The 24,418-nt window shown below is 43.8% G+C and overlaps 1 protein-coding gene across 9 annotated transcripts in view; it reads right to left on the bottom strand.

Annotated features, from left to right (window-relative positions):
* ppfia1 (PTPRF interacting protein alpha 1) overlaps nt 1-9,535 on the bottom strand; it is a 351,102-nt gene extending 341,567 nt beyond the window's left edge. For all 9 annotated transcript variants that reach the window (XM_060924068.1, XM_060924063.1, XM_060924067.1 and 6 more), the window contains exon 1: nt 8,635-9,535. The gene's annotated coding sequence lies outside the window, so the exon portion shown is untranslated. The remainder of the gene's footprint in view (nt 1-8,634) is intronic.
* Nucleotides 9,536-24,418: the final 14,883 nt, after the last annotated feature.

The raw sequence follows: 24,418 nt of genomic DNA, 5'->3' as shown, positions 1-24,418 counted from the left end.
GACTCGCCCTTATCCTGTCGTCTTTCCAACTCTTCTCTACTCCACGTTGGTTCGAAGTCGTATGGAATAATCGCCATGTCACGTATGCGAGGGAGGCAGATGCATGTGCAGAAGTAGTATACAGTTTAATAAAACAAGAACGCAGGCAAAAGGGTCAGTCGAGGCGCAAACAGTCCATCAAAGGCTAAGCGAGGACAAGAACGAGAAACAGGAAATCAAGACAACGGGTAGAAAGGCTCGGTAATGCGTGCATGCGTATTACTCCGCGATGCAAATGCACCAGCACAGTCCTTAAATAGGCAAATGCACAGTTCCTTAATTGAGCTCAGGTGCGCCTTGTTCACGGCGCGCGTGCTGGAGTCAACTCGGCGTGCCTTCAGGTGCACGCGCCACAGCATGCAGGACTGACACTCCATCATTGATGAACCTGGCAAATCTTGAAATTAATCTAAATTGGAATGATATGGCGATCTGGCTGCTGTGTAAACAGTTTTCAAAACGACGGTGCTGACACTTCACGTTTGAAGTCTCGCGCAAGTCTTGTGAAGATCGCGCGGATAAGCGACGCCTGCCGTGGATCAAATGAACTACATTCGACGTGGCTAAAAACCAAAAAGGCTGATAAGCATAATAATAATAATAATAATAATAATAAATATGCCAACACGAGTCACGATATAAGGTTAATAAAACCGAAAACGTAATTGAATGACACGTTAAGAAATAAAGCAAGTTTAAAAATGACTTCAGTTCTCCTTTAATTACACAATTAAGGCTCTAAGTGCGTTTCACACGCTCGGTCCGATCACTCGTCCGCACCCAGGACCCATTCTGGGTTGGTTAGTGGGCGGGGCTTATAATATGCGGTTTTGCAGTCACGGTTCTTTCTAAACAGAGGCTCCATTGCGCAATTCCACAGAAGCAGGTTTGCAAAACTCATGTTTGTGGAGTTTTTGTTTTTTATTATTATTAAAAAAAGTTTCTCGTGGTACCATTACACACGTTTTTGGATACTTTGTGCAGGAATACCTGCAGACAAGGAGCCGTTCCCGGATAAGATGCTTTTATCTATTAATAATCAGAACCTTTTTGCCAGCATCACAGAAGAATAAGAAGAAGCAGGAAGTAACATGGCAGGATGAACCAATCACACACAGCAAAAATTCCCAAACTGCATTTGCTCTTGATAAAAATGTTCCAGTGTTGGTCTTACACCTTTATCTCAGTCCGGATGAAGTGAGATAAAACACAAGAGCTCTTTTTCTTTGCATAATGAAAGTCAGTGGACCTCGGTGTGACTAATGCAGAAGAGCCGTCGCGTTTCCCTTTTTCAAACTCCGTTTAAAGGAAGAGGGAAGTGCAAGTGCAATCCAACAGAAACGGGGGGGGGATTTCATACAACACCTCTGATACATTAAGCCAAATCAGAACGCAACAGAATACTTTTAATTTCTTAGCTGTCTTGTTTGCTTTCTTTGCCTGTTGCGCATGACTGAACAGCCCAAAAAGAAAGACGAGTCAGCTGAGGGGTGTGTAAAGTACACGTAAAGCTCTTTTCGTTCATCGGTCAGAAATACGATGAGAGAAAAAAGTAAACGAACCTTTGCCGAATCCGTACAGAAGCACGGAGAACAAACGCGTTCATCGATTACTAGACAATTACACAGTTTCTCTTTTAGTTAAATCGCTGCAAATCTCTGACGCATGACGTTTCTCCAGCGCTTCAGCTCCATTTCCTTCACGCAGCTTCATCAGTTTAATATCGAATCTCTTTATCGCGCTGTAATCCAACCACAACCGGAGGAAGAACACATCAGACACTCTCATACTGGTCCACACCAATGTGTGATTACTATTGCCCCTTTTCCACCAAAGCAGTTCCAGGAACTTCATGTCACAGAAGGAAGTCTATTGGTCTAATCGCCATTTCCGCTATACTAAAACACAGAGCTGACTGCAACTCCGATCCTCCATTTTGAGCTAATTTATCGCCATGCCACGTAGATGTGTTGCTGGCCGGTACAGCAACATGACAGAAGCCAGACTTATGTTGCATTCATGGCCTAAGAATGTTCAAACTCCAAAGATTTGGACGCGTTTTGCGAGAAGTTCATGGGCATGTTGGGCGCCTACGAAGTGGTCTCTCCTCTGCTCTGCACATTTTACTGAAGACTCGTATGAGACCTCTGATCTGTTGAGGAGCGTTGGCTATAAAGGCCAATTTATGCCAACAACCCAGTCCTCGCAGACAGTGTCTGCGTAGCCCCCCCACCTTCGCAGACGCTCTGCGCGCACCTCCCAAAAATTGTGACCACCGCAGAAGCCTCGCAGACAGCGTCGCAGACAAGAGGGCTCTGATTGGTCCACTCTACATCCGCTGTACACGCACTTCCGCTTCCCTACTTTCCCGGTTTGGTTTGTTTTCACGACCGGCATTTTTAAAAACACGAGCGAAGATGGAGCAGCACGAAGAGCGGTTGATTGAGGAAGTACGGACATCTATACGACTCCAGTTCTAGTCATTATAAAAAAAAAGTTCTAGTCATTATAAGTAACTGGAGGATAAACACTCCACTAACCACACCCACCAACTACTCCTAGCGACTTCGTGCCCCCTTGCGTTGTGCCGGTGAATAACATCGCGCACGCCTATACACGTCTATACTCCCCGCTCAACGATAAATTACAACTGTCTGCGAAAAGCTATCTGCGAAAGCCTTGTCGCAAGAGCATGCAGAGGCCTTAAGCCCGTATTGAAAGAGGGTGCGGTATCAACAATTAAAGAAAAAGAAAACAAGTATTTTATTTTATTTTAAAGGAAAGTGAGTTCAGTTGCACCAGTCCTCCTGGAGCGAGCCAAGGGTTGTTGCTAAAACCCAGGACGGGACATATCGCTCGGGCAGCGATCTCCCCACAGTCGTTGCTAAAACTGGTGACATCCTGTTCCATCCTGGGTTTTAGTAATTGCCTGAGCCCAGCAGTAATGGCGGAATACACAATATGAAGAAAAAACAGTGAGTGAGTGGAGCAGCCGTCTGATTTCTAAATTGGATATTGCTGCCATCTCGCCCTTACATGGAAGAAACGAATGAACGGAGAACTGAATGAACAACTGAAAGTCAGATTGTTTCAAAAACAATCAGCCACAAGGTCAGTCTTTAAGAAGCGAGAATACAGACGGATAAGCTGCGACTCGGATTTGGATTAAAAAAAAAAAAGTTGTTTCCCTGCATTTAGATTAATTCATGTAACTTGTATTGTGTGTTTAAGTTACTGGTATAAGATAATTTAATTTGCTTCAGAATGTGATTGTCTCAGTTCATCTGATTATTTCATTAGCCTTTTACATTTTATCACTGAAAATGCATGCGTGTACATGTATGCTGCATAAAGCCTAGGTCACAGCCGGCCGTACGTGCTCCTATGGCCGGTCTACGTGCAAGAAACGCACGGAGGGCATGCGTGTGACGTGCTGATTTTCGAGCCGTAGACTGGCCGCAGACTGGCTGCAGAGGTTCTTTGTCATGTCAAACAAACTCTACGGGCGCTTACGTTTTTTTTCAGGTTGCAAGACAAACTTACGGCCAACGTGCGTCTTTCTCCACGAAAAAAAAAAAAAAACGCAGCGATTTGGGAAACGCCAAAAATGGCACGGCCAAAAAAATCGTACGTCCGGTTGTGACCTAGGCTTAAGTTATAACACCTATCCTGTTTTAATGAGAGTCAACCCACAATCAATGAAGTCAAATCAGTGTTAGTTGAGCAAGTCTGTAACAGTATTTCTTACTTTCACCGTAACTTATATGACTTTGGTCCATAGCTGTAAAAGGCCTCGGCCTTAAAACCGGTTACCGCTGCGATGTCACGCACTCGGGGCTGGTTGGCTCAGCGGGGCAGCTTGAATGCCAACTTCGCGGTCGATTTTAACTCCCAAAAATATATGCAGCATACAAGAGTCAAGGATGGAGATACTATCCACTCAGAAACGTATTTAAAAATAAAGCTTCTGTGTATTTCCTTTAAAGATCTGGGGATTGAGTATAGCAGTAGTTTGTTTTTCCTTCTGACAACGGGCACGAGACAAATTTATAAGTCGCAGCGTGAAAATGGCGATAATATAGCGTGTTGAGGGTGAATGGGCAGAGAAACGCACTGTAAACAGACATTCAAGTACAATTAATAGTAGGAGAAGAGAAAATAATCTAAAACAGAATGAGATAAAATACAAGAATAAAGAGTTACAATGCAGAGTGAGGAATGAATCAAAAAGCCTCAAAAATTTGATTTAATAAAAGGCAGCGGCAAAAAAAAAAAAGTATTCAGCCTTGATTTAAAAGAACTGAAAGATGCAGCAGACACAAAGTACTTCGTACTGATTAATGTGGGAAATGCGCCCAGTATAATACGGATTTATTATTTTGAAAACCCACCAGCTGACTAATCTGGCACGTTTTAATTGCGCGACAGTAATGACGTTAATAACGGCGCGACGGAGTCGTATCCGAAAGCATTTTTTCAGTTGACCAATGAGCTCACTATATAGTCCTCCATATAGAATTCCCTAGATAGTGAGTAGTGAATGAGTGAGTGATTTTCAGACACAGGGCATGTCTAAAGCTGGGAAGAGATTGTATTCCCAAAGATTTTTGTCTTTCACAATGGTCACCGTGTCAGATTAGGTGAACATAGTGCCATAAATTCTCGCCGTGTCTTGGTCAGGAGACTGGCAATGCCACAAGTTTGACTCCGACGAATCATCGTTCACGTCATGGAGGAGGGTCGAGAAATTGTTAATAATGGATCCAGAAGGAACGTCAAGGAACAGGTCGGCAAACTTGATGAGAAAATACAAAAAGTTACAATGAGTGGTAAACAACAAGTGGTGGTGCTTTTGTTGTTTTGTATCCAAATGAGAGTCGCATCTCGAAGGCCGATCTTGCGGCCGATTGTTTTGAAACAATCTGACTTTCAGTTCTCCGTTCATTCGCTTCTTCCACGTAAGGGTGAGATATTGCTGCTGAGGCAAACATATCTAGCGGAGAAATCAGACAGCTGGTCCACTCATTCTCCATATTGAATACTCCGCCATTACTGCTCGGCTCAGGTAATTACTAAAACCCAGGACGGGACGTCACCGGTTTTAGCAACAACCACGGGGAGGTCACTGCGCAAGCGATAATATGTCACGTCCCGTTCTGTCCCGAGTTTTAGCAACAACCCTCGGCTCACACTCCAGGAGAACCGGTGCAACCGAACTCGCGTTCCTTTTCTTGTAGCTTTATTTTCCTTTAATTGTTGATACTGCACCCTCTTTCAATACGGGCTTATAGCCAACGCTCCTCAACGGATCAGAGGTCTCGTACGAGTCTTCGGTAAAACGTGCAGAGCAGAGGAGAGACCACTTCGTTGGTGCCCAACATGCCCGTGAACTTCTCGCGAAACGCATCCAAATCTTTGCAGTTTGAACATTCTTGGCCCATGAATGCAACATAAATCCACCTTCTGTCGTGTTGCTTCACCCACCAGCAACATATTTACGCGGCATGGCGATAAATTAGCTCAAAACAGAAGCTCGAAGTCACAGCAAGCTGTGTTTTAGTATAGCGGAAATGGCGACGAGACCGACAGCCTTCCTGCAGTGACATCACAGAATGTCAGTCATTCATGCAGACCACTACCGATCTGAATCGCATTAATTGTTAACACTTAAAACTATTCCTGAGGTCTCAAAGCATTTATAAACAAAAAGTGAGGTCTGCGTATCTCCTTTAACAGTCCTTATGAAATGGCTTTTCTTTCAGCGCTACCGCAATGCATGATGGTCGCTTGGTTAGTGTCCATCAGTTGTACGCTACTTTTCACGGTGCATTGTGCGATACTATGAGCGCACTATATTTAAATCTAGGCTGAAAACATCTGTTTAGTCAAGCCTTTTGTTAATGGTGTTTATGAAGTAAAGGTGTAGATCTGGAGGGTCCTCAGACAGTGTGTTTTGGTAAACTGGGATGTATGGATGCTGTCGGTCCCCCACTCGCTTGCTCACTTGAGTTTGTTGACGGTGTAGTGGCTGGCTGCTTTATGTCCCGGGGCTCCCTCATGCCTGTGTTACCTTTTGGCTCCCCCCTTTTAGTTATGCTGTCATAGTTAGTTGCCGGAGTCCCTGTTTGTACTCAGTGCAATATGTATACTGTTCCTACTTATTCAGGTGACATTGGGCATACCGAACAACCTGTGTTTTCTCTCCCCCCCCCCCCCCAAATCTGTCCCTCTGAGTTACATGTCGGTCCTGGGATCAAGATGCTGACCTCTTCTGCTCCTCGGACCTGCCTGATCCATCCTGATACCCTGTGTCTGGTTGGAGTCTCATCGCATCGCTCCTGTGGAGGACGATGGCCCCATGTGGACAGTTGGGGGTTGCGCCTGGAGGACGCTCTGGACTCTTGCAGTGGTGCTTTTGCAGCTGGGGACTACAGTTGACTTGCTGACTTTTTAGGACTGCAGTTGTGGTGAACGGTTTTGCGCTCGGGGGTTTATAGCATCAACGAAGCTGACTATGTTAGGACTGTTAATGTTATAGTCATGTTGTTGCCCAGATAGGGATGGGTTCCCTTTTGAGTCTGGTTCCTCTCGAGGTTTCTTCCTCACCACCGTCACGCTCATTGGGGATAGATTAGGGATAAAATTAGCTCATAATTTTAAGTCGTTCAAATTCTGTAAAGCTGCTTTGTGACAATGTTTATTGTTAAAAGCGCTATACAAATAGACTCGACTTGGCTATATATGGTGTAATAATTCTCACTATACATTCGGACAGCACTACAAAATGGTGAGCTCGCTATATAGTGAAGTGAATAGTGATACCCCATTTCCACCAAATCAGTTCCAGGGCTGGTGCTGGTTCACAACTCGTTCAACTTGCGAGCCAGCTGAGAACCAGTTTGCTTTTCCATAGCTCGAGGTGCTAAGGGAAGCCACGTCATTACATCGCTGTATACGTCAGTTACGTTTGCAGAAACCTTGGCACGAATATCGAAGCAAAAACAACACGGAAGAAGCAGCAGCAGCAACAACAACAACTACCCCTTTTCCACCAAATCAGTTCCAGGGCTGGTTCGGAGCCAGTGCTGGTTCACAACTCGTTCAACTTGCGAGCCAGCTGAGAACCAGTTTGCTTTTCTATAGCTCGCGGTGCTAAGCAGAGCCACATCATTACGTCGCTGCATACGTCAGTTACGTCGCTGCATACATCAGTTACGTCGCTACGTTTGCATAAACCTTGGCACGAATATCAAAGCAAAAACAACACGGAAGCAGCAGCAGCGGCAACAATAATAAATTACTTCGCGTTTGTACAGCTGCTGCTTCTCATCACTTAAAAATGGCGATCTTTCGCGGTCTTGTTATTGTTCTTAACAACTCCGCCCCCCCGCTGACATAAGCGGTTCTTTCCTCTGGCCCAGCAGAGAGTTGGTGCTAGCCTGGAACCGGTTTTTCTGGCCCCAGAGCCAGTTCTTTGTCAGTAGAAACAGAAAACCTGCTTCCAAACTAAGCACTGGCCCCGAACCAGCCCTGGAACTGCTTTGGTGGAAAAGGGGCATGAGTGATTTCAGGCTACGTTTACATTACGTCGAATCAGCGGATCATCAGATTAATGTTCTTAAAACGATTCGCGTTTACCCTAAAACCGTTAGCCGTGCACACAGCAATACCAATACACGGATACGCTCGGCTCCGCAGGCATCCTGCGCTCCAAATCACTCCGCCCTGAACAGCGAGTGCCCTCTGGAGGGTGCGCACTCCGGCCCTGCGCAGCTCACAGAGCGCGCGAGTGAAGTGCACAAGCCACGATTCGGGACTGAGCCGCTGTGTGTGTGATCCCAGCGCATATCATTTACTACTTGCAAGTGGAAGGATGGCAAGCCTAAAGACAATCATAACTACACAATGGGCAGTATTTGCATCAGTATTTTCATACTTTTATACTCTTTAATGAAAGGTGATACAAGGCGGAAGTCCGCGCCGTTTTTCAACAGTCGCGTCACATGACCAACGCCAGCGAATCAGGAAGGTGGATGTCACAGTGACGTTGTCCAATGAGACGCCAGCTAGAGTTCAGCACAGCGTATTCACGTATTCTCAATGTTTACACAGCACCGGACCAGATACGATCTAGATTGAATACGTGGACGCTGGCGGATTCCCGTTTCCCAGGTGGTTTAATGTAAACGGACAGTGCATCCGCGAAGAAAACGAGACAGATACGGTCTAATGTAAACGTAGCCTCAGACACAGGGATAGAGCCACCAACCAACAGTGCTTCCGCGAACGCAAGACACGCCCCTGAAGGCGGGACAAACATGCTAGAAAAGGATTTAATTGGATGAACACTAGACTAGTACAGTACGAGTCATCAAATTTTAACTGTTTTCCCAGAAGTGACTTTTTCTTCCTGGACACTGATATCCATAACACTAAAGCACAAGTTTAAAAAAAAAAATCTCAGAAAGACTTAATTTCGACTTCAGAGATACTTTAAAGATAATAACTGATTTTAAAAAAAGCCACAGAAAACGATTATTTCGAAACTATATTTTCAAAACCACCAGGAAAAAAAAAAAAGGTTTAATATTTTACCTTTACAGCACTGATGTGGGATTTTCAGCCAGTGTTTGAGGAAGATGAATTCAGATCTAAAAATCAGCAGTGTGAGTTTGTAAAGCGGTTTCAGTTGCAGGTTGTCCTCCTCCAATCCATCCAAAAACGCACCGAATCCATGAACGGATTTCAGAAATGGATCCAAAAACTCGGGAAAAGGGCCTCAGTCACTCCAGAGTGACATTCTGCTCATGCTAAACTAGTTAGCTACCGTTACTAACCGCTTCAGGAGGAATACATAACTCACTAGCTAAACAAACAAACAAACAAACAAAAACAGAAAATAAAATAAAAACAAGACCCTTTATATTATCTGTGCTCTAAAAACCATGGTCGCGTTTATAAATATCGTCAAAGAAAAATTACCACAAACAAACTTATCACAAAGCTAAATTAGCACCGTGTTAGCTCCAAGCTTAGCCAGCTCGCTAACTCCCGTTAAAGCGACCAAACACCGGGTTTGGGCCTTATAAAATATTTCTCTTCCACTTAGCGATGCGTAAAAGTGAGACTTAAGGCACAAAAATTCCAAAACAAAAACGCTTAAAATGTGAAATATGGAAATATCTCGAGTTATTCCTGGAGTTCTGTCAGCAGCTCCTGAGCCACATCACTGGATCCGTGAAGCAGAAGAAGAAGAAAAGCGGCTCGCGCACTTTAATGATCCAAAAGGAAGCGTCGGGAGAAAGGAGGGTTACAAAGTGGACAAAAATTCCCAGCTAGAAACCAAACAACCTTTTTCTCCTAAATAAATTCGTTCCTGGTTGCGTTTTCGCCAGGAAATCCGCGAGTTTGGGGACTTTAAAAACTGGATGTTGGCTCCTTTTCCCGGTCGGTGTTCTTGTTATCCCGAGCAGGGTTGCCAGATTGGACCCGCTTGTTTCCACTCTGTTGTGGCTACGTCACACTGCTACCGGAAGTGAACTCCGACTTTCAAGTCAAGTCAAGTTTATTCGCATAGCGCTTTTAACAATAAACATTGTCGCAAAGCAGCTTTACAGAATTTTAATGACTTAAAACATGAGCTAATTTTATCCCTAATCTATCCCCAATGAGCATGCCTGTGGCCAGGGGCGCAGCCAGAAATTTTGGGCCCCATGAAAGATTAGAATTTTGGGCTCCCCAACTTTGCCCACCCTCATCACAATTGCAAGGAAACATCTCCTCTCATTATCTCTAGCCGCTTTATCCTTCTACAGGGTCGCAGGCAAGCTGGAGCCTATCCCAGCTGACTACGGGCGAAAGGCGGGGTACACCCTGGACAAGTCGCCAGGTCATCACAGGGCTGACACATATGCCGCTTTTCCACTACAAACGCGGCTGAGTCGAGCTGAGCGGGGCTGTTGGAGTTGCATTTCGACTACAACTGCGCTGAACCGTGCTGGCTGGAAGTGGGTGGACACATTGGGTGGAGTTAGCGAAAGTGGGTGGACGTCAGGTGATGTCGTTAAGCAGCGCAAACAGTGACATCAGTGAGCTTTTAAGCGGTAGTCTCACGACCCGAATAGTAAACAATAAACATGGAGTCGTTAGTGTTGCTGGTCTTGGTGCTGTGGCTTGTTGTCACCGACAACGCCAACAGATACTGGCAAGAGCGTATAGATGAGGCGAGGCACATAAGGCTTCAGAAATTCTCGTAATTCGTAATTCTTCTTCTTCCGGGTTTGCGGTGTTTACAGATCCCAGCGTGCTGGCGGGGAGTGTGTGAGCATGTGAGGACACTCCTCCTCACCAATCAGTGCACAGGGGAGTGTCTGCTCATGCCCCCAACCTCACTCGGCTCGGTTTGGCTCGCTTCAGCCCCACTCCAAAACGGTGCGAGTTTTAGGGGCTAAGCAGGGCTGAGTCGTGCTGGTTTTTGGTAGTCGAAACGCGAGCCGTGTCGGGCTGAAGTGAGCTGAAAAAGGGTAGTGGAAAAGGGCCAAAAGACACAGACAACCATTCACACTCACACCTACGGTCAATTTAGAGTCACCAGTTAGCCTAACCTGCATGTCTTTGGACTGTGGGGGGAAACCGGAGCACCCGGAGGAAACCCACGCGGACACGGGGAGAACATGCAAACTCCACACAGAAAGGCCCTCGCCGGCCCCGGGGCTCGAACCCGGACCTTCTTGCTGTGAGGCGACAGTGCTAACCACTACACCACCATGCCACCCCAAGGAAACATCTTATTATAAATTTATTTCAAAGTGACACAGAGCGACATTTCAATTTGATCAATTACGTACTTTGATTTGATTTGATTTGATTCGATCATAATGTAAAATGAAGTACAAAATACATTAAAATCAGGATTACACAAGAAAGCGCAAGCACTTATTTCCATTGTGGTCCCATTAAAACACGTAAAACAGCAATGGCAACGTTATGATTTGACTTAATATTGACTCACTGTACGATGTAAATGGTGAAAATTCTAATAATAATAAACAACAACCACAATAATAATAATAATAATAAATTGACTTAAATTGACTAGACTAGTAGACAATGAAAATGCATTGTATAGACTAGACTGGAATTTGATTATAAAATTTGATTTCAAAAAGTATGACTAGTACCTATGGATAACAATTATAAAGTTAAATGTTGTATATATTAATAGTAAATATTAAATGATGATTAAATGATGATAAAGATCATATAATAGCAAATAATAATAACATTAAGGAAAAGACAGCAAAAACATAATGAAAATAGAAATAATCTGACTGACAGCAAACAATAAACAAAAAATAAAGTGATATGAATGATAATAAAAAAGTATAAAGTAATATGAATAATAATATTAATAACACATTTTTATAGATAGAAATATGATAATAAGATCAACTAAACAACAGTGAAAAAAGGGGAAAAGCTATACAGACAACAGAACAGTAATAAGAATTTTGACTAAAAAAAAAAATTAGTAAAATAAAAAGGTGTTATTTTCTTGCTGTCTAAGACCATTAAAAAGGTGATTCTTCACTGACAGTTTGAAAACTGGACTTGTTCTGAATACTTTTAATATTGTTGGGGAGTTGATTCCAAATTTTGATCAACAAAATATTAAAAGTACCAGTGGCGGCTGGTAGTCTTTCAAACAGGGGAGGCTGGTCGGTTACGATATTTCCAGATTTTAAAAGAAAAAACATCAATTTTGCCCATACTCTTGCCTCTGATCTGGCTGATTGTTGGCAGGGTCACAAACTGTGAAATAACAGGTTCTTTTGGCCCATTAGCCTACTGTCCAATATACATGATGGTGGCATTGGGGGGGAGGGGTATATTTTAACATTTTATATTTTAAAATTGTGGCATGTTGTTTAAAAATTGATCATTATTGAAAGCAGCTCTTTGTCAGGAACCTCAGCAGTAGAGCTGGGTGCCACACATTTCATTCAATGACACTTTCCCTATATTTTACTTATTTTGACTGAGAAATGTTTTATTGACAATTTTGATAACCCTTCACTTTTAATCCAGGTCTGTAGTGTGAAATGTTCTCGGCTGTGTTTTTGTTTAAAAATGTTTTCCAAATTGTAGCAGTGTTTAATTCATATCCAGAAAAATATATATTCCAATATAATATACTCAGCATAAATCTTTTAAATAGATTCTATATTTTTGGTCCATCCATGACATATTACTAAAGCAGCCTATTTACTGTTGTTGATGTGGGTCACTTGCTGTTAGCCAATTCACTTTCTCGTACCAGGAGAGCTGAAAGGAACGAGTATTATTCCCTACCTTTTTCACCAAGTCAATTTGAGGCGTTGGTCTACCCTGCTCTTTAATTTTAATTTTTTCCTCGAAAGGAAGACTGGCAAATGGCTTCGCCAAAATTAAATCAGCAATGCTTGGCATCCGTACGCAGCTTTCTTGCTAGCTGACTAGCCCCCTCAAGTTCAAGTTCAGTCACTCAAATAAACGAAATTTCTGGAACTAAGATAGCAAACTTGACAAAACTATATTTACACTTTATTTATAATGAAAATATATACAAACTAAAAAAGCTGGTAGAAACCGTATGTAATGAATGAAATTGAAATGTAAGCTGATCTCTTACAATACACCACAGCACTCGCGAATCCGCATGGGACTGAACTGAGATTCACCGCTGCCTGTCTATAGTTGAAATGAGCTGTCAATCAAAGAAAATATCCGGCCGCTTTCACCAATCACCAGTCTCCTCGCGGAAACTGCCATGTCCCTCCCATGTGAGGCTCGGAGTCCGTGGGGCGGGCGTTTTCGCAGTATTTGTCCAATAACCGTCTTGCATTTTGAGATTGAAAAGTGCATAGCTCCCAAATGCCATTGAAGCCCACTGAGGCTGGGAGTCCGTGGGACTCCGTGGGCGGGCGTTTTCGCAGTATTTGTCCAATAACCGTCTTGCATTTTGAGATTGAAAAGCGCAGAGCTACCAAATGCCATTGAAGCCCACTGAGGCTGCGCTGCATCGCGCTGTCACGAGGGGGAGAAACTCACACACACATTAAAGTTATAAGGGCATTTTTAGAGGAGGCTGAGCCTCCCTCGTTGTCTTAGAGCAATCGCCCGTGTTACGTACGTATTTCTTCATATGTTGTAACCTCTATCCCTCTTTTATGTGTGCTGCGCTTTCTCCAGCTCCTCAATTTGAAACCAATGGTTTAGAACGTGTGAACATTCCACACACGTAACCATGTCAAACACTTGACTGGTGTCCGTTATTAGCAACACTTTAATCTAGCAAACTGTATATGGCGCTCGCTCATTAAAAACTTCAATCCTAAAGCATTTATGGGTTGTATTGCTGCTTACCTCCTTCTCCAAAGGAGGGTTCAGTGGTTTGGTAGGGCGGAGGTCCCCCTGAGGCTGAATCTTTAGGGCATATTTAGGGCACCCCATTAGTTATGAAACTGGTTATTAGCACTAGTTATTAGCACCAGCATAACGTAATATTTCATCTTGTTTATCACACAAGTCAGTTCAGTTATTAAAATGGAAAAAATGTCACTGTACAAACTGTAAAAGTGTTCTCTTGATAGGCTAATCCAACCACGTTCATACTGTTCATTTACCATTCGCTAATATTTTGAACACACATGAGCGATAGCTACCTTTCTTTGGGAAAAACTGAGTGACCAGTTGCCTGCCTCTCTGGTCCCGCTCAGCTTTTCAGCTGCCTTTCTTTACGTTTTTGACAGCCACTCTTCATATTTAGCGATCATAGACTGTACGCACTCCACTGCTGGCTGCTGCACCGCGACACAGCAGCAAGTAGCGTTTCACTGATCAGCACACAGATTTAACGCATCGCACTTCTACCAGACCTGGACCGTACCATTTCGCAAAAGGGGGAGGGTTAAATGACAATATGTTGAAGAACTCAAGAAATAGACAACCTTGTTCAATTAGCTCATTTTACCAGATGGAATATTGCATTGTTGTTATTTCAAAAGTCTTATTAAAATCATTAAAAGCATATTATCAGCCCCTTAAAGGGCCCCATGGCAGTGCTGGGCCCCTAGAATTGTTCTAACCTTTCCCCCCTTGGCGGCGCCCATGCCTGTGGTGACGGTGGCAAGAAAAAACTCCCAAGATGCCCCTTTTCCACCAAAGCAGTTCCAGGGCTGGTTCGGGGCCAGTGCTTAGTTTGGAACCGGGTTTTCTGTTTCCACTGACAAAGAACTGGCTCTGGGGCCAGAAAAACCGGTTCCAGTAGGGTGGCCAGATGTCCGGCTTTAGGCCGGACCGTCCGTCTTTTCAATGTCTTGTCCGGCGTCCGGCACAGCATCAAGCCGGACGCACATTTGTCCTCCTTTTAGAGACGATGAGCGGAATTATATAATATCGACTTGCCAGACTGGAAGAGCAGAGTTCTAGAATAACGTTTTGTAGGGAAACTGCAGATCTGTGCTGCACACTAGTAATCTACAATAAAGAGTCTATGGCTCGATGTTTTTTGGCATGCAGTGCGAACTCCGCACTGCGAGGCGTTGCGTTCTAGAACGCGTTGCGCTCTATCCTTTGATGATCTTCCTGCCCCCCTGGCCCTGGCTGGGACTTGGAAGCACGAGTCTGTCCGGTAGACCAGCTGCTCACAACTTAACTTGTTAGGATATGGATGACAGTGCAAATGCACATCTACTATATCTACCTTAAGTTTAATTTCAGTGGTTTGTTACTCCACAATGTTTTTCTCATCTCATCTCATTATCTCTAGCCGCTTTATCCTGTTCTACAGGGTCGCAGGCAAGCTGGAGCCTATCCCAGCTGACTACTGGCGAAAGGCGGGGTACACCCTGGACAAGTCGCCAGGTCATCACAGGGCTGACACATAGACACAGACAACCATTCACACTCACATTCACACCTACGGTCAATTTAGAGTCACCAGTTAACCTAACCTGCATGTCTTTGGACTGTGGGGGAAACCGGAGCACCCGGAGGAAACCCACGCGGACACGGGGAGAACATGCAAACTCCACACAGAAAGGCCCTCGCCGGCCACGGGGCTCAAACCCGGACCTTCTTGCTGTGAGGCGACAGCGCTAACCACTACACCACCGTGCCGCCCCCACAATGTTTTTCATCTCATCTCATCTCATTATCTCTAGCCGCTTTATCCTTCTACAGGGTCGCAGGCAAGCTGGAGCCTATCCCAGCTGACTACGGGCGAAAGGCGGGGTACACCCTGGACAAGTCGCCAGGTCATCGCAGGGCTGACACATAGACACAGACAACCATTCACACTCACATTCACACCTACGGTCAATTTAGAGTCACCAGTTAACCTAACCTGCATGTCTTTGGACTGTGGGGGAAACCGGAGCACCCGGAGGAAACCCACGCGGACACGGGGAGAACATGCAAACTCCACACAGAAAGGCCCTCGCCGGCCCCGGGGCTCGAACCCAGGACCTTCTTGCTGTGAGGCGACAGCGCTAACCACTACACCACCGTGCCGCCTCCCACAATGTTTTTAATAAATACAAATATGGTGTTCTAGCCAATTAAGAGCTAATACATGAATTATAATAAATACTATGAATGCTTTAAAACGTTTTATAATGTTGCTGGTTATGTTGCCTGTTTGTTCTTTGAGAATCTACAAATGTTGTGCTTTTTGGTACTCAGCACCTTAAGTTTAATTTCAGTGGTTTGTTAACTCCACAATGTTTTTAATAAATATAAATACTGTGCGTTCTAGCCAATTAAGAGCTAATACATGAATTATAATAAATACTATGAATGCTTTGACCTTACTCTTTTTTCCCCACAATCATAATCTTTAACCCTACAAAATTGCGACGTTGATTTCACCAAACTTGAGTGACTTGCATAAAAATAATCCATTCTCAATCTTGCCACTGTGGTTTACATAAAAATTTGAGGGCTATGAATCAGATGGGATTTGCCATTATTCACCCTAAAATTGATTAGAATGCAGGAAATTGGATCTAAGAAATACAAAATTTTCTGGGGGAGGGCCCCCAGACCCCCCCGTCCAAATAATGTCCTTCTTTTTGGTGTTATGGAAATGGTCACCCTAGGTTCCAGGCTAGCACCAACTCTCTTGCAAACAATTCAGTATACTGAATATTCATTTATCAAATTAGCTTCAGGCTTAAAATAAGTGAATGTGTGACTTAACAAAAAAGCACTGCCACTACAGTTTTATAGCAGTTTTGCTACCATCATGTTAAAATAAACATGCTATTTGGTCCATGTTACCCCTTTTCCACCAAATCAGTTCCAGGGCTGGTTCGGGGCCAGTGCTGGTGCTGGTTCACAACTCGTTCAACTTGCGAGCCAGCTGAGAACCAGTTTGCTTTTCCATCGCTCGCGGTGCCACGTCATTACGTCACTGTATGTGTCATTACGTCGCTGTATACGTCAGTTACGTCGCTACGTTTGCTTAAACCTTGGCGCGAATATCGAAGCAAAAACAACTGCCCCTTTTCCACCAAAGCAGTTCCAGGGCTGGTTCAGGGCCAGTGCTTAGTTTGGAACCGGGTTTTCTGTTTCCACTGACAAAGAACTGGCTCTGGGGCCAGAAAAACCGGTTCCAGGCTAGCACCAACTCTCTGCTGGGCCAAAGGAAAGAACCGCTTACATCAGCGGGGGGCGGAGTTGTTAAGACCAACAACAATAACAAGACCGCGAAAGATCGCCATTTTTAAGCGGCGAGAAGCAGCAGCTGTACAAACGCGAAGTCATCCATTATTATTATTATTGTTGTTGTTGCTGTGTGTGTGTATTTTTTGGGTTTTCTTCTTCTTCTTTAGGTTTTTTGGCGGTTGGCAAACCAACGTAAAGATGCATTACCACCACCGACTGGGCTGGAGTGTGGAACAGGAGATATATTGGGGGGAAAAAACTGTATTCTTTTAGCTATTTCTGTGTCTTTTAAATACTTGATAACAATTTTTGGGGTTTTGTTTTCAAGTGGAGTTTTTATTTCATCTTTGGTTGGTTCAGCAACATGCTCTGCCATTTTGTTTTTCTCTAATCATAGTATAAGAGCTGATATCCTAGTAGTAGAGTAGCCAATCAGAGCGCACAGTTGGTCATATACATCCAGTGAATGCGGATAGAATATATATATATATATATATATACACACACCAATCAGTCATAACATTAAAACCACTGACAGATGAAGTGAATAACACTGATTATCTCATTGTGGCGGGGGCAGCACGGTGGTGTAGTGGTTAGCGCTGTCGCCTCACAGCAAGAAGGTCCGGGTTCGAGCCCCGTGGCCGGTGAGGGCCTTTCTGTGCAGAGTTTGCATGTTCTCCCCGTGTCCGCGTGGGTTTCCTCCGGGTGCTCCGGTTTCCCCCACAGTCCAAAGACATGCAGGTTAGGTTAACTGGTGACTCTAAATTGACCGTAGGTGTGAATGTGAGTGTGAATGGTTGTCTGTGTCTATGTGTCAGCCCTGTGATGACCTGGCGACTTGTCCAGGGTGTACCCCGCCTTTCGCCCGTAGTCAGCTGGGATAGGCTCCAGCTTGCCTGCGACCCTGTAGAACAGGATAAAGCAGCTAGAGATAATGAGATGAGATGAGAAGTGTGTTTCCGTTTCTAAGGAGAACAGAAAGAAAGATGGTTGTAATTTTTGTTTAGGAACAAAAAATTATCTTGCAAAATAAAAAATTTCACAACATATTCCAGGGATTTCTTTTCAGGATTTTCATAATAAAAAAAAAAATCTTTGACGAGACTAAGGAAGGAAGCCACATCCAAGTGAAAGTTGATATTTTTTAACCATTAACGATATTTTTTAACCATTTAACATGCCATTGTTGTGTATTATGCCTGATGTCAAGACTCTCGTCTCTGCGAGCCTACCACACAGATTTAATACTTGTGTCATTTTTAAGGCATACCTGTGTTCCCCCCCCCATCTGTCCCTCTGAGTTACATGTTGATCCTGGGATTGAGATGCTGGCCTCTTCTGCCCCTCGGACCTGCTTGATCCATCCTGGTGCCCTGTGTCTGGTCGGAGTTTTATCACATCGCTCCTGTGGAGGATGGCCCCATGAGGACAGTTGAGGGTCACACCTGGAGGATGCTCTGGACTCTTACAGTAATGCTTTTATGGCTGAGGACTACAGTTGACTTGCTAACTTTAGGACTGCAGTTGTCATGAACAGTTTTGCACTCAAGTTTCCATCAATAAAGAGTTTATAACATCAACGAAGCTGACTTAATGTTAAAACTGTTAATGTTATAGTCATGCTGTCTGTTGTCACCCAAATGAGGATGGGTTCCCTTTTGAGTCTGGTTCCTCTCGAGGTTTCTTCCTCATGTCGTCTGATACATGTCGCCTATCCCAGCTGACTACGGGCGAAAGGCGGGGTACACCCTGGACAAGTCGCCAGGTCATCACAGGGCTGACACATAGACACAGACAACCATTCACACTCACATTCACACCTACGGTCAATTTAGAGTCACCAGTTAACCTAACCTGCATGTCTTTGGACTGTGGGGGAAACCGGAGCACCCAGAGGAAACCCACGCGGACACAGGGAGAACATGCAAACTCCACACAGAAAGGCCCTCGTCGGCCACGGGGCTCGAACCCAGACCTTCTTGCTGTGAGGTGACAGTGCTAACCACTACACCACCGTGCCGCCCGTCTTTAAATATAGTTAAGAAAAACTCAAAAAATGACAGACTGTTGTGTCTTATTAGCACAGTATTGAATAGGTGATCTGCTAACTCTTTACATAATTGATTACTTGCATTCATTATATGTTAGGGTTTTTTGTTTGTTTGTTTGTTTTTGTTTCTTGTTTGCTTTTTTACTTCTTTCTGTTAATATCTGATGTCTATGTATTTCTTTTAAATGATTGGCTTTGGGGTGGCATGGTGGTGTAGTGGTTAGCGCTGTCGCCTCACAGCAAGAAGGTCCGGGTTCGAGCCCCGTGGCCGGCGAGGGCCTTTCTGTGTGGAGTTTGCATGTTCTCCCCGTGTCCGCGTGGGTTTCCTCCGGGTGCTCCGGTTTCCCCCACAGTCCAAAGACATGCAGGCTAGGTTAACTGGTGGCTCTAAATTGACCGTAGGTGTGAATGTGAGTGTGAATGGTTGTCTGTGTCTATGTGTCAGCCCTGTGATGACCTGGCGACTTGTCCAGGGTGTACCCCGCCTTTCGCCCGTAGTCAGCTGGGATAGGCTCCAGCTTGCCTGGGACCCTGTAGGACAGGATAAGCGGCTACAGATAATAGATGGATGGATGGATTTTTAACCACACGTATTTACATTTAAACTTACGATACATCAGTAACATTATTTAGTTCCTGCCATCACTTATTTAAAGGAGCCATAAATAGTCATTCCTTCACCAGCCTATCTTTTTCTCTCTCTTGAAATTAATAAGATGAAAAGAGCAGTTAAGGAGAAACAAGTTATAGAGAAACAAGTAAGACTCCTCGAGCACAAACTGCCCTGAAGACTCTCCTATTTCAGAAAACTTACTGAGTGTTACAAAGCACTGACACCTGAGACGTCTTCCATAAATGTTAAATAAATAAACACCTCCTAACAGAAAGCTTCATGATAGAAACAATTTGATGTTTTCTTTTGTTAAATAACAGGGTTTGTTTTGGGGTTTTTTGAAATCCATTTATTGTTATCCAGATGATGTACAGTGTCTTGCAAAAGTATTCATCTCCTTGGTGTTTGTCCTGTTTTGTCGCATTACAAGCTGGAATTAAAATGGATATTTTAATCCACCATTAACACCATTTGATTTACACAACATGCCTACCACTTTAAAGGTGAAAATTGTTGTTATATTGTGACACAAACAATAATTAAGATAAAAAACCCAGAAATCTGTAGTGTGCATAGGTATTCGCTCTCTTTTGTATGAAACCCCTAAATAAGAGCTGCTCCAACCAATTCACTTCATAAGTCACATAACTAGTTGATCAAGATCCACCTGTGTGCCACATGTCACATGTTCTGTCACATGATGTCTGTGTAAATCAACCTGTTCTGGAAGGACCGTGACTCTGCAACACTACTAAGCAAGCAACATGAAAACCAAGGAGCCTCCAAACAGGTCAGAGACAAAATTGTGAAGAAGTGTAGATCAGGGTTGGGTTATAAAAAAAAAATCCCAAACTTTGAATATCCCAGGGAGCACCATTAAATCCATTATAGCAAAATGGAAGGAATATGGCACCACTACAAACCTGAAAAGAGAAGGCCGCCCACCAAAACTCACAGACCGGGCAAGGAGGGCATTAATCAGAGATGCAACAAAGACACCGAAGATAACACTGAAGGTGCTGCAAGGATCCACAGTGGAGATGGGAGTATCTGTCCATAGGACCACTTTAAGCCGTACACTCCACAGAGTGGGGCTTTATGGAAGAGTGGCCAGAAAAAAGCTGTTGATCAAGAAAACACATTTGGAGTTTGCCCAACAGCATGTGGCAGACTCCCCAAACACATGGAAGAAGATTCTCTGGTCAGAAGAAACTAAAATTGTTCTTTTTGGCCATCATTGGAAATGCCATGTGTGGTGCAAACCCAACACCCTGAGAACACCATTCCTACAGTGAAGCATGGTGGTGGCAGCATCATGCTGTGGGGATGTTTTTCATCTGCAGTGACAGGAAAGCTGGTCAGGACTGAAGGAAAAATGGATGGCACTAAATACAGGGCAATTCTGGAGGAAAACCTGTTTGAGTCAGCCAGAGGTTTGAGACTGGAATGAAGGTTCACGTTCCAACAGGACAATGACCCTAAACGTACTGCTAAAGCGACACTGGAGTGGTTTAAAGGGAAACATTTAAATGTCTTGGAATTGCCTAATTAAAGTCCAGACCTCAATCTGATTGAAAATCTGTGGCATAACTTGAAGATTGCTGTACACCAATGCAACCCATCTAACTTGAAGGAGTTGGAGCAGTTTTGCCTTGAGGAATGAACCCAGTGGCTAGGTGTGAGACTGGGATGAAGGTTCACGTTCCAACAGGACAATGACCCTAAACGTACTGCTAAAGCGACACTGGGGTGGTTTAAAGGGAAACATTTAAATGTCTTGGAATTGCCTAATTAAAGCCCAGACCTCAATCCGATTGAAAATCTGTGGCATAACTTGAAGATTGCTGTACACCAATGCAACCCATCTAACTTGAAGGAGTTGGATCAGTTTTGCCTTGAGGAATGAACCCAGTGGCTAGATGTGCTAAGCTAACAGAGACATATCCCAAGAGACTTATAGTTGTAATTGCAGCAAAGAGTGTCTCTACTAAGTATTGACCTTGGGGAGGGGGGGGGGGGGGGGGGGGGGGGATACCTATGCACACTCCAGATTTCGTTTTTTTTTTTTTCATCTTAATTCCTGTTTGTGTCACAATAAAACAACAATTTGCACCTTTAAAGTCATAGGCATGTTGTGGAAATCAAATGGTGCTAACCCCCCAAAATCCATTTTAATTCCAGCTTGTAATGCAACAAAACAGGACAAACACCAAGGGGGATGAATACTTTTGCAAGACACTGTAAATCATCTGCCTTGCAATGAATTAATGTGAAGATGTTACTAAAGAAATAATAACTATTAGAACAAGCACTTTAATATAAACTTGTTATTTAAATTATAACCAGCTCGACAGTCTGAAATGCCATTATAGAAAATGAATCAATGCAATCAGATTCAAGAACTCAACAGTGGTATGGAGTTAATACTTCACAATCCTGAATGTGTCCTACATCATTTCCCGATTTCTAATCTGATGTGTTGTACTGTGCTTTGACTCCATTTAGACCATGACATTTTACTGAGGTATGACTTTGGTTTACAACACACACTAACTTAAGGGTTAATTTCTGAATCATGTCACATAACACGACTATCAATACAATAGTTATCATGTTATTAATGAGTAAAATGAAACTAAAAATGTAATTTTTGAAATTAAATGTTTCTTTATAACAGGCTGATTTGGCTATCAGAATTTTACAATAGTCAGTTCTATTTTAGGACTAGTTGGTACAATCCTTTGCAGAGTGCGTCTACCTGAGCTAACACTGGTGGGGATGGGTGTGCAAACTGAGGGTCTCCAGGTGGGTGCCCTAACGGTGTTTGGGTGGAATGTGGAGGAATAACGCTTCATTGGGGTCATCAGGTAGGCACCCTCCTTCTTAGGTGTTTCAATGATAGGCCCACAGCACCTCCAGAGGGCTCATCGGCGACATCTGGCATCCCAGGTGTGTCCCCCTCTGCTTTAACTCTCACTATTCACCCTAATGGTGCGGCTGTTATTTGGCGACCCAGGTGATGTCTCTCCTCTTAATCCAGAGCCACCGACTGGCCTGTTTGGCGACACTGGAAAGGGATTTGATGGCTTGCCGTTGGGCTTGACCTCTGACTCCCATGTCCTTAAAGGAGATAGGCAGAACCTTTTATTTTTAAATAATTTCTGAGTGGATAGTATCCCCACCCTTGACTCTTGTATGCTGCATAATTGGGAATAAAAAAAAAAATATTTTTTGAGAGTTAAAATCGACCACAAAGTTGGCATTCAAACTGCCCCGCTGAGCCAGCCAGCCCTGGGTGGGTGATGTCACAGCAGGAACCGGTGCTATAGACCAAAGCCAGACTCAGCAGGTGAGAGTGGTTGCAATGGCCTCTTTGTTTGGATTTACTGGAGATTCTTCAGATTCCTCAGATAGTAGTACATCTGACTGTGATAGTCCTGAAATTGGAGTGTGTGTACATGCTACTGCTATACATGTAGAACCGTATCAGTCCGAACCATCAGAAAGTGAATCCGATAGTAAACATATCAGCCACAGAGGCCCCCACCGTACAAAATAAAGCCAGAGAACAAAGCCATCTAGAGAATTGGATGGAATTGAACTGACTGTCTCATGCGACTCTCATTAAAACAGGATAGGTGTTATAACTTATGCAACATACATGTACAACCCCGATTCCAAAAAAGTTGGGACAAAGTACAAATTGTAAATAAAAATGGAATGCAATAATTTACAAATTTGAAAAACTGATATTGTATTCACAATATAACACAGACAACATATCAAATGTCGAAAGTGAGACATTTTGAAATTTCATGCCAAATATTGGCTCATTTGAAATTTCATGACAGCAACACATTTCAAAAAAGTTGGGACAGGGGCAATAAGAGGCTGGAAAAGTTAAAGGTACAAAAAAGGAACAGCTGGAAGACCAAATTGCAACGCATTAGGTCAATTGGCAATAGATCATTAACATGACTGGGTATAAAAAGAGCATCTTGGAGTGGCAGCGGCTCTCAGAAGTAAAGATGGGAAGAGGATCACCAATCCCCCTAATTCTGCGCCGACAAATAGTGGAGCAATATCAGAAAGGAGTTCGACAGTGTAAAATTGCAAAGAGTTTGAACATATCATCATCTACAGTGCATAATATCATCAAAAGATTCAGAGAATCTGGAAGAATCTCTGTGCGTAAGGGTCAATTAAGGCTGGGTGCCCGTGATCTTCGGGCCCTTAGACAGCACTGCATCACATACAGGCATGCTTCTGTATTGGAAATCACAAAATGGGCTCAGGAATATTTCCACAGAACATTATCTGTGAACACAATTCACCGTGCCATCCGCCGTTGCCAGTTAAAACTCTATAGTTCAAAGAAGAAGCCGTATCTAAACATGATCCATAAGCGCAGACGTCTTCTCTGGGCCAAGGCTCATTTAAAATGGACTGTGGCAAAGTGGAAAACTGTTCTGTGGTCAGACGAATCAAAATTTGAAGTTCTTTATGGAAATAAGGGACGCCGTGTCATTCGGACTAAAGAGGAGAAGGACGACCCAAGTTGTTATCAGCGCTCAGTTCAGAAGCCTGCATCTCTGATGGTATGGGGTTGCATTAGTGCATGCGGCATGGGCAGCTTACACATCTGGAAAGACACCGTCAATGCTGAAAGGTATATCCAGGTTCTAGAGCAACATATGCTCCCATCCAGACGACGTCTCTTTCAGGGAAGACCTTGCATTTTCCAACATGACAATGCCAAACCACATACTGCATCAATTACAGCATCATGGCTGCGTAGAAGAAGGGTCCGGGTACTGAACTGGCCAGCCTGCAGTCCAGATCTTTCACCCATAGAAAACATTTGGTGCATAATAAAACGGAAGATACGACAAAAAAGACCTAAGACAGTTGAGCAACTAGAATCCTACATTAGACAAGAATGGGTTAACATTCCTATCCCTAAACTTGAGCAACTTGTCTCCTCAGTCCCCAGACGTTTACAGACT

The sequence above is a fragment of the Neoarius graeffei genome, chromosome 6, assembly GCF_027579695.1.
Source record: "Neoarius graeffei isolate fNeoGra1 chromosome 6, fNeoGra1.pri, whole genome shotgun sequence".
Lineage (NCBI taxonomy): Eukaryota > Metazoa > Chordata > Actinopteri > Siluriformes > Ariidae > Neoarius > Neoarius graeffei.
The sequence above is the reverse complement of the archived record's forward strand: the minus strand, read 5'-3'. Positions and strand labels throughout refer to the sequence as shown.